Below are 10,545 nucleotides of genomic sequence, written 5' to 3'. Positions count from 1 at the left end.
TGGTAATTACACTTCACCGTGAGGGCCATCAATCGTGGCCCTCGCCAGAGCGCCCCCGCGGGAACTGGGGAGGCCGCTTGTTACCTGGTGACTCACAGGAGCGGCTCAGCCAGCTCCAAGCAGACCTTTCCGGGGGCTAGACCCAGGCTCCAGGGCGGCCCCCCACCTGCCTGCCCCCCCACCTGCCTGCCCCTCCCCCACCTGCCTACCCCCCTCCCACCTGCCCAGCCTCCCCACCTGCCCGCCCCCCCACCTGCCTGCCCAGCCCCCCTACCTGCCTGGCCCCCCCACCTGCCTGGTACCCCCCCACCTGCCCGCTCCCCCCATCTGCCCGCCCCCCCCACCTGCCTGCCCAGCCCCCCTACCTGCATGGTCCCCCGACCTGCCTGGTACCCCTCACCTGCCTGCCGCCCTCCCACCTGCCCGCTCCCCCGCCACCTGCCCGGCCACATGGTGCCTGGGACGCCAGCAGGAGGGCTGTGCACAGGTCCCTGGATGGCAGGGTGCCCGGGGATTGCAGAGGATGAAGGGGGCTCGTTTGGTTCAGCCTGAAGGAGGTCGCAGGGGCCGGGAAGGACTGAGCCCCCCAGCCCCGCTAAGCTCCTGCCACGCTCCCCCTACCAGATGCTGGAGGAGCCCCCCAGAGGGGCTGACCCCAGTGAGTGTCTGTCCAGCGGGTCCTGGCCACGGTCAGGCCCTGGTCACCAGGCCTCTCCTCCCTCCGTCCACAGGGGCACCCATGCCTGGACCGAGAGGCCCGCCTGCGTCTGGGGGTGCGCCTTCTGGGCAGCTGGGGCCCCTGGGCTCGGAGCCCCCGCCCTGGCTCCCGCCCGCAGGTGCCAGGCCAGGAGGGGCACCTGAGCAGCGGGAAGCCCACCGTGGACACCAGGTGATTTAGTGACGTGATCACTCCTAACGCAGTACCTCAGAGCTGCTTGTTAGTTTCCCCCTTTCCTTCCAAACACTGCTTGGAGATAAACAGTGGGGCTGTTACACTTTGTCCCCCTCCGTTTAATTAACTTTTAAATCACATGATGTCACCAGACCGCTCTCAGATGCGGGCTCTCAGCCCGGCTCGGGGACTGTGAGCCGCCCGACACGCCCACCCTGGCGAGGCCCCCGCCCCTCTCAGATGGGATTCGGGCTCGTCGCTGTGGCCTGAGGTCCCAGCTCTGCTGCGGTGGCCACGTGCCCCGCTCCCCTGCCCAGCACCCAGGATGGGGGCCTGGAAGCCCGAGGGGGCGTCGCAGCCCCAGGAGCTTTGGCCCAGGAGCGAGGCCCAGGGAAGCCGCTCAGACTGGCGAGCCTGAGCTGTGTTCAGACAGAAGCCCTGCCAGGCTACTCGGGAGATGAGACTTCCCCTTAAGGTCATGCCCTGCCAGGAAACTAAGCAGTGTTTTCCTAATCCGGGTGGCCGTCCTCCCTGGAGGGAAGGACAGCAATGTGTGGGATCCCATCTCCCCACCTGGGCCCAGCCCGCATGCTCTCCTGCTACCAGAGTGCAGAAGGGCCGGCAACCCCTCACCGGCCTCCCCTCGTGCGCCCTCCCAGCCCTGGTGGACCCAAGCCCCAGGAGCACTCTCGGCCGTGAGTAGGCTGCGGGGAAGGCAGTGTGATCGGGAACCCTCTGCCTCGCGGGAGCAGCGGGCGTCAGAGCCCTGACTGACTCCCCGGAGTCACGTTGGCTCAGGGAGGCCGAGGCGGGGCACTCAAGCCTTCCTGCAGGATCGGCTCTGCAGGGTCGCCCTGAACCAACGTGCGCCCTCAGAGCTCACTGAGCTTGGCCTCTGCCCCCCACCCATGCCTGGCTCTCTGCCCCAAGGCTGCAGCGTGTGAGTCCTGGGTCCCGTGTCCTGACACAAAGCTGGTGCTTACTCGGCAGAAAAGGCCGGCGAAGTTGGGAACAATCTGTGGTCTTCCAACTCCCCAAAGAGAGTAATTTCCTCTCCCCGGACAGTTGTGAACGTGAGGGGCCTTTGCAAAAATCATTTCTGAAATTAAATCACAGGAAGATACCTTCAAGAAGTGAGGAGATTATCTGTATTCCATTCTTGGGGCCAAAGAGCAAATTCAGCTGCAGGATGTGTTTGGAAATTTCTTTTTTAAATGAATGTGGTCAATGCAAATGCAGCGCTGTCAGCAGGATGAGGAAAGCCCCGCGAAGCGCGTCTGGAAGCCGAGCACGGCTGCATGCAGGCTGAGGTGCTGATGAAACAGAAAATGCACTTCACACATTGTGCACACGCAGACTGCATCCCCGGGCGTTCTGTGCGGAGAATGAAGCCCTTCCTCCCTTTTGCTCCCACTGTCGGCAGTGGGGGCATGGGGCACCCGCGGGTGAATTCAGGTGCACACGCAGCATCTCCCGCCGGGGCCCAGCAGGGGCCAGGGAGCCGGGACCCTTTGCTTCCACCCCGCCGATCCAGGTGGTGACTGCCTGGCGCTCATCCTACGCCCGATGCCCCGTGGGTCCTAGCACTGGGCAGACGCCCCGGGTGACTCGTCAGACGGGCGCCCTCGGCGGGGGCCTCCCTTGGTGGCGTCTACGTCATCCATCCTGGCAGCAAGGCGCCGTCCAGCCAGAGCAAAGGACAGCCCTGCCCCACCTGTACTCTGAGCCGCCTGGAAATCGCGCGCCTTGGCGCAGCTGGGCGGCAGGGCAGCGTGAGAAGCTGCTGCTGGCTGAGGGCGTGCCACCTGGCGTCAGCATGGAGCCCCTGGGAGCGGGCCCAGAGGACGTGCCTTCAACACGGCCGGACCTCAGGACCTGCCTGGGCCAACAGAGTGGCAGTGCCTGGACAGGGCACAGTGCGGAGCTCGGGGGGTCTCAGGCCCTGGCTTGTGCTGGGGAAGGTGTCTTATGGGGTGGGGGCTTCTCTACAGGAGATGAGTCCTGACCAAACTCACTGCCTTGGAAACGAGTCTCGGCCCGGTCTCCACCCCCACCTTTGGCTTTGACTCCGTAATAGAAAAGCCCAGTAGGAACCGTGTGCTTCAACAATGAGATGTTTTAATTGCATCTTAAAATAGAATTGCAATAAAGAACCTTAAACTGTGACTAACCAATTGTATTTAAGGGAGTCCCAGCACGGTCAGAGGCGGGCAGACTAATGAAGCCGGCCCACTCCCCGAGCCCCAGCCCTCAGAAGGGCGCCAGGACCTCAGCCCGCCTGGCCACCGCGACCCTTCCCCAGGTCCAGCTCCATCACACCGGGCGGGCACTGCCCGGGTTGGAAACAAGAGGGGAGGGCCGGACCCTGTTGGGTTGATTTATCGTTCGTCAGAGAGCCTCTGGGTTCTACCAGGAAGACAGGAGGCCACCTCCCCATCAGGACACAGGGAGCTGACCAGCTGTACAGGGGTGTGGGGAGTCGCAAGGAGCCGGCCCGGCTGCAGTGGGTCTAGGCAGTCACTGGAGCTCCTGCGTGCAGGTCCTCCTTGCAGCCACCCTACCCCCTGGGGGCTCCAGGGGGGCCACGTCGGCTCCAGAAGCCCCGAGATTGGCCAGCCGTTGACGTCTTACTCCAGCCCTCCCCTGCAGCCCATCCTCCAGCTTGGGGCTCAGACACACTGGTCCCGGCCCCCCAGTCTGCTCCATCCTGAGAGGAGGACAGCGGTGGCCACGCCTCGTAACCCTCACACTCCCTGCCCTGCCCTCCCGTCCCCTGACTCCACTGCTCTGCAGGGGGAGCTGGGGAGGAAGGGTCAGCTCTGCAGCTGCACGCACCAGTGCCCGGCACACGTCCGACTGAGGACTGGCCAAGAGGCCATGTGGGCACAGGAGCCCCGAGGAGGGGGCCAGCCTGTCCTGGGGGCACCGGGCACCCCACAGGTTTGGACCCTCGGGATCCTTGGGGAAGCGTCCACTTCCGGCTCCTTTCCCACTTCAAGGACGTGCGATCTAGCTCCAGAATGGACAGCAGGGCCAGACCCTGAGCAGGGAAGGCTGCAGCGGCACCCTGGACGGACCACCTCCGGCTGCCGGGCTGAAGCCTCGGGGCCGCGGGGGCTGCAGCCACGTGAAGCCCAGCGCTCAGGTGGGAAGGGCCGGGGGTGAAGTCTGTTGCCACTTCCTCTCTCGTTTAATTACCAGCGTGTCAGTTGCAGAGTTGAAATGGAGCTTAAAAAGCCTTTGTGAGTAATTAGTGTCAAAAACACAAGATCTACAAAGCCATAAACTCACAGCTTGGTGATGTTACCAAGTACTAATTAAAAAGGAAGAGAGAAAATTCTGTCTGGAGATCAGATCCTCATCCCTGCCAGAGATGGAAAACAAGGCCGGTGCAGACGGTCGGGTGCGGGGTGGGGGGTGGTCGCTCCGGCCCGCGCACGTGGGCTCGGCGGGCCTCCGGACGTCACCCGTGCTCCTGTGGTTCCCCCAGCGCCGGCTGGGCGGGCTTCCCAGGCTGGTCACCTGCTCCAAACATGGAGGCCTCGTCCTGCAGTGGGCGTGTCCTCGCGATCAGGCCCGGTCCCGCCGTCGTGTCCCGCCGTCGTGTGCCCGCATCCAGCGGTAGTGGCAGAGGAGGCAGCTCGGGTGAGAGGAGAGAGCCCTCTCCTCCCATCCACGCCGCTCTGTTGATGGAGGGAGACCGCGGCTGTTGGGTCATCATGCCGGACGTTTGTGCCGGACACGCTTGTGCAGCCCGGCGTGAAACGGAGACGCCACACAAGCGTCAGGGTGCACGTAGAGGCGGCAGGGAGGCTCCTGGCATGTCTGCAGCAGGACTGCAGGCTGTGTGTATGCGAGAGAGAGCGTGTGTGTCTGCAAGAGCATGTGTGTTTGTATACAAGAGAGTGTATGTACAAGTATTGTGTGTGTGTGCGAGTGTGCGAGTGTGCGGGAGAGTGTGTGTACAAGAGTGTACAAAAGTGTGTGTGTGTGCGAGTGGTGTCAGTGTGTGTGTATGTACAAAAGAGTGAGTGTCTGTGTGTGTGTGTCTGGGACGGGCGAGCGGCTGGGAGGAGCAGGGTCAGGAGAGGCCGAGGGGCCGTGGTGGTGAGCCAGCCCCTCTCTCTGCCATCTTCAAGGCTCGGTCTTGACCTCTAGTTTGGTTCTTCTTCAGAGTTTGGGGGGTTCTAGTTCTCGGCATTTCCATATTCATTTTAGACCCAGCTCGTCGACTTCTCCAGGAAAAGCCTGCTGAGGTGCAGTTAGGACCACACTGCGGCTGGGGTCCCCCGGGGAGAACTGCCCCTCAGCAGTGTTGCATCTTCAGCCTGAGAATGGTCTCTGCTGTGTCTTACCATTTCTAGGGCACAGTCTCATGTCTGTCTGTTGGGTTTATCTCTTAAGTGTTTCGTGTGTCTGATGCTATTATAAACTGGTTTTTACTTTTAATTTCGTTTTGTTGCTAGTATATACAAATAGTTCGTTTTTATAAAAGGGACCTTTTATTTATGCAGCCTTGTTGAACTCATATATGAGCTCTGGTAGCCTTTTAACCTGTTGTGTGGTATTTTCTGCAGAGACGGTGGTGGGATCTGTGAGCAGTGACAGCTGCTTCTGCCTCCAGGCTGGAGGGTCGCGTCTCTTTTTCCCGCCTTGTTTTCCCTGGCCGGGACCCCCACAACAGTGTTGAGTGGGAGTGGGAGCGGGAGCTTTGCTGCCCCGGGTTCACCCTGAAGGGATGCGTTCAGCTGGAGCCAGAGTGTAGCGTCAGCCGTGGGCAGTTGCAGATGCCCGTTATCAGGCTGAGGACATGCCGGCCTGGTCTCGTCTGCGGACGAATGTTTTTGAGGAACCCGTGTCGGGTGTGGTCAGATGCTCTCTCTGCATCTATTGAGATGTCGTGGTTTTTCTTCTTTACTTTGTCAATGTGTTGAGTTACTCTTTATAGCAGTAAACCAGCCTTGCGTTCCCGGAAGAGCAGTGTGGTGCGTGAGCTCAGTCCTGTCCGACCCCACGGACTGCAGCCCCCAGGCTCCTCTGTCCGTGGGATTTCCCAGGCAAGAGTACTGGAGTGGGTTGCCATTTCCTTCTCCAGGGGATCTTCCTGACCCAGGGATTGCACCCGGGTCTCCTGCATCTCCTGCTGGGCAGGTGGATTCTTCACCATCTGGGCCACCTGGGAAGCCCTCCTGGGATAGAATGGTATCACCCTCATTACCTGCGTTATCGGACACGCATTGCTTAGTGCTGCGCTCAGAATTTCTGCGTCTGTGTTCCTGAGGATTATCGGGCCACGCCTTGTCCCTCGTGATGCCGCTGTCCGACCGTGGTGTCCTGGCGACACCTGACTCATGAGGAGCTGGAGAGCGTTTCTCCTCTTCTGTTTCTCTAAACACTTCACGTAGAGCTGGCATAGTTTGTTCCTTAAATACTCGATAGAACTTAGCAGGAGAGCCATCCCGCCCCGGACACCTCTTTGTGAGAAGGCTCTTCACTGCGATCTCATTTCCTTGAGAAGAGGCAGGATGTTGAGGTTACGTCCTTCCTTTGTGGTGAGCTTTGGTCATTTGGTGTCTTTCAGAAGTTTTTCTCCATTTGATGACAGTTGTTGTATTTATTGGCAAAAAGTTGTTTATGATGTTTTCTGGTCCTTTTGAAAACCTGTAGAATTCCTGGTGCTGTCGTCTCGCTCATTCATGACACTGAACAGCAGTTTGTGTCTTTTATTCCTGATTCCTCGGACCAGTTTATCAACTTTATTAACGTTCTGAAAAGGTCACTTTTGGTTTCGTTTTTTCCCGGTGCTCCTTCTACTTCACTGACTTCTGCTTTGGTCTTTTTTCCTTTCTTCTGCGTACTTTGTGTCGACTTTGCCCTTTTTATTTTAGTTTATTATTTTTTTTTCAAAAATTTCTTCTTGGCTGTGCCCCACAGCTTGCAGGCTCTTAGTTCCCCAACCAGGAATCAAACGCTTGCCCCCTTATCCACTGAACTCCTGTGAAGCTACAGCCTCCGTTTGACCCCGTTCTCTTTTCTGATGTGGACACTTAATGCTACACATCTTCCCGTACCTTATTTTTAAATCTGCTTAAATTTGTGTTAGGGTCCAGAATGTTGTCTGAGTACGTAATACTTGAAGGTAATTTGTATTCTGCAGGCATGCTGTAAGTGTGTGAGGCAGTTTTTTGGTAGGCTCGTCAGAGCTTCTGAATCTGCACTCGCTTCCTGCCTTCCCTTTCTGTCAGTGGACAGAGTTATTGAAATCTCCCACCGTAGTTACAGATCTGTCTGTCCCCCTTGCGTTTCTGGTGGCTTTCATTTCATGTGTAAATGAATCCCTCTATTGTTTTCAAATAGCCATTTTCCTTGGTAATATTCTTCGCTCTGAAATATGCTTTGTTTGGTATTAACATGGTCACTCCAGCTTTCAGCTTCTGCTAGGGTGGCGTATCTTTTTTTTATTCTTTCATGGGTTGCACGGGATGGAAATGCCTGGAGGCGGGGTCACTGGGAGCCTTTCGCAGCCCCCCTGCCCTTGTGTGGGCCTCTCCGGGCCGCGGTCGTGCGTCGCGCGTCCTCCGGCAGCCACGCTGCACTCGTGTGGGCCTCTCCGGGCCGCGGTCGTGTGTGGCCACGGTCGTGCGTTGTGCGTCCTCCGGCACCGTGGCCTGCTCACGCACGTACTCCTGTTGCTGCGTTTGCAAGTTCACCAGACTTTTTCCCACAACATCCGGTCTGCCATTAACCCCCCGGGACGCTCGTCCGAGCGCTGTGGGCTCACCACCCCCCGGGACGCTCGTCCGAGCGCTGTGGGCTCACCACCCCCCAGGACGCTCGTCCGAGCGCTGTGGGCTCACCTGCAGAAGCTCAGTCTGTTCCTTTTACGCCACCGACTTCCTGAACACGTGGACTCAGGTCGCGACAGCTGCTTTCGCGTCATCTGCTGACTCCAGCACCAGTGTCAGTTCTGGATGAGCTTCCATTGACTGCTTTTTCTCTTCACTGTGAATCACATTCTTCTGGGTTTTGCACAGCCTGTCATCTCTGATGGGTGGTGAATTTCCCCCTGGTGGGGCTGGGTGTTTCTGTCTTCCTGTGACTGCTCCCGCCCAGGCTGTGCTCAGAAGCAATGTTACTTACTTGGAAACGAGTCCTTCAGGTCTTGGTTTAAGATGTGTGAGCCAGGGATGTCCCTGGCGATCCAGTGGCTAAGATTCCATGCTTCCACCGCAGGGCATGTGGGTTCAGTTCCTGGTCAGGGAACCTGAGATCCTGCGTGCCAAGTGGAGCAGCAGAAAAAGCCTTCTGAGCGGGACCAGAGCAGCGGGTGGTCAAGGGTACTGCTCGTCCTGAGGGGAGACCGCCCTGTGCCCTGTGACGCTTTCCTGGCATGGCCGGGGGGCGGGCGGGACCTGGCGGTGTGAGCTTCTGTGATCGGCCCCCTGCGAGGTGCTCAGGGACAGTCTGCTCGGTCCTGCTTCCAACCGTGGCTCCCGTCTCAGGCGCGCTGCCCTGCACCCTCTGGCCGCCTGGTCTCTCCAGCTCTCAGCTGACCCTCCACTCAGAGTGTCCCTCTATGCCCAGAAAGCGTCTCGGGAGGACAGGGCTGTCCCGGGCTCCCTTCCCGTCTCCCAGGGCTGCCCCCTCACCCCCTCGCCCCCTCGCCTCCCGAGATGTACAAGCGTCCTTGCGTTTCTGTGTCCTGTTTTTCTGGTTGTTTCAGGCTGGCAAATAGTCTCCCTCTGTCTCCCAGAGCCGAGTGTTTGGACGGGTGTTAGCATCTGAGCCCACCTGCAACCCTCCCCTAAAACAGGGAAGTCCAGCTCAGAGCAGTGAAGCGAGGAGCCCGCTGTCACGCAGCGCCTAGCAGAGCGGCCCGCGTGGACCCCAGCTCCCACCTCCCCATCGGAGCCATCCCCCAAGCATCCTGCCCCTCAGACGGCCCCATGGGCTCCTCAGCCACTCCCAGGCTGTCTGAACGGGGAGGCAAGGAGGGGCAGGCCTCTCGGATGAGGGCAGGAGGGGCAGGTGGTCCAGCCCACTTGACGGAGGAGACGGAGGGACCCGGGCTCTCCCAGAACTGGGGCCCAGGCCAGGGGGGCCCAGCCTGCAGGGTCCTCTCTGCCCGTTGAGAGCAGGGGAAGGACGCAGTCAGCCCTGCGGTGCCCGCCCGACTCGCCTGTGCCCGCCTGCCCCCCTTACCCGCCTCTGCCCCCGACCACGGGCCTCTGCCGCTGGGACCAGGAGGTGGCCTGGGCGCCTGCCTGTGCCGGGCGGGGCTCCTGGATGTGACCTCCCGGGGCCTTGCCGCCCCGTGCGCACCCTCCCCCTCGTGAGGCTGCAGGAACAGCTGCGTGTGGATCTAAAACGGAGCATCTGAGAGATGGAGAGCTGTATAAATAGAATAATAATAATAATTGTGGGTTTGAGATCAGTCTGCAACTGTTGGGGTGCCTGGCCTTGCCCCCCCAACAATCGCTCTTGGGAAAGGTCACCCCTTGCCGGGGACGGTGAATTCCAATAACGCTGGTATAATTAGAACACGCAGTATTTAGATGCTTTTCAGTACAATTAAGTGGGGATAATTGGGTGAGCTATTTTCCGCGTGCTGGACATGCTTCCTCGCCAGCTTCCGTTCGTTCCCTGGAACTTGGTGCCGGGACAGTGCGCTCAGCTCCTGGCCAAGCTGTCCTGACCCACTTGCCTCCGCGGCCTCTCTCTTCACGCACAGCAGCGTCTGCCTGGGGCTCCCAGGGGCCTCCGGGACCCAGACACGAGGCCAGCCCCCAGGTGCCCTGGTCCAGGCAGCCACGCCCGGCGGCCTCGCAGGGTTGGCAACATCTCCTGCTGACAAGGGAGGGCGCCGGGCCTCGGGGGCGGCGGGGCGGCGCCCGCAGGCCCTCGGAAGGCTGGAGGGTCCACGTGGGCCTCGGGCCTGGGCTCCAAGGCGAGGGGAGAGCAGCGGACGTGGATGGGGGGGGCACGCTCCACACACCCAGGTTCTTGGGGAGCCCGGGGCTGTGTGCACGTCTCTCCCCGCAGAGTGCTAGTGGGCAGGCGGGCATCCCCGGAGGCGCCCCCCGCACGGTGGAGGGCGGCTCAGATCTGGGGGAAGCAGCCAGACGTCGCCCCCGCTAGCCCCCGGCCGTGCTCACAGCAGCCCCGGAGGCCGACCGGTGGTGACAGGGTCCCAGGGCAGGCTGTCCTGCAAGGCCTGGCCCCAGATGCCCTGTCCCCACTGCCGGTCCTGCCTGGCCCGGGCCTGGGGGCTGCTGGCACGGACGTCAGCACGTGTCTGCAGCAGGAGTGGGGTGTGGGTGTGTCTGTGTGTGTGTGTGTGCCTGTTCTCTGAGCTGTTCAGCTCTCGTGGATATAATTCAGGTATTGTTTTTTCTGATCACAAATATAATCTACGGTCACAGTAAAAACCCTGGAGAAAGCAGGAGACCGTGATGAGCCACCTTCCACCCTGGCCCTGTGAGTGGCCAGCCGGCGTCCCTGCTCTGCCGCCCTTTCTCACAGCCTCTTCCTCTCTGTCGGTGGGAGTGCTGTGCGGGCGTGGAGGCGGGGGGACCCTGGGGCAGGGCCCTGGCGGTGCAGCCTGGGAGCGCATGAGAGCACCTGGAGTGAGCGAGGTCCTGGCTGGAGGAGCC

At 60.5% G+C, this 10,545-nt stretch overlaps 1 protein-coding gene across 3 annotated transcripts in view; it reads left to right on the top strand.

Moving 5' to 3' along the window:
- Positions 1 to 10,545, top strand: part of MAD1L1 (mitotic arrest deficient 1 like 1) — a 286,697-nt gene that overhangs the window by 224,081 nt on the left and 52,071 nt on the right. The gene's annotated exons all lie outside the window — the stretch shown is intronic.

The sequence above is a fragment of the Bos grunniens genome, chromosome 25, assembly GCF_055505025.1.
Source record: "Bos grunniens cultivar Pamir isolate PY7600 chromosome 25, Bosgru_T2T1.0, whole genome shotgun sequence".
NCBI lineage: Eukaryota > Metazoa > Chordata > Mammalia > Artiodactyla > Bovidae > Bos > Bos grunniens.
Note: the sequence above shows the minus strand (reverse complement) of the source record. Positions and strands in the feature narration are given on the sequence as shown.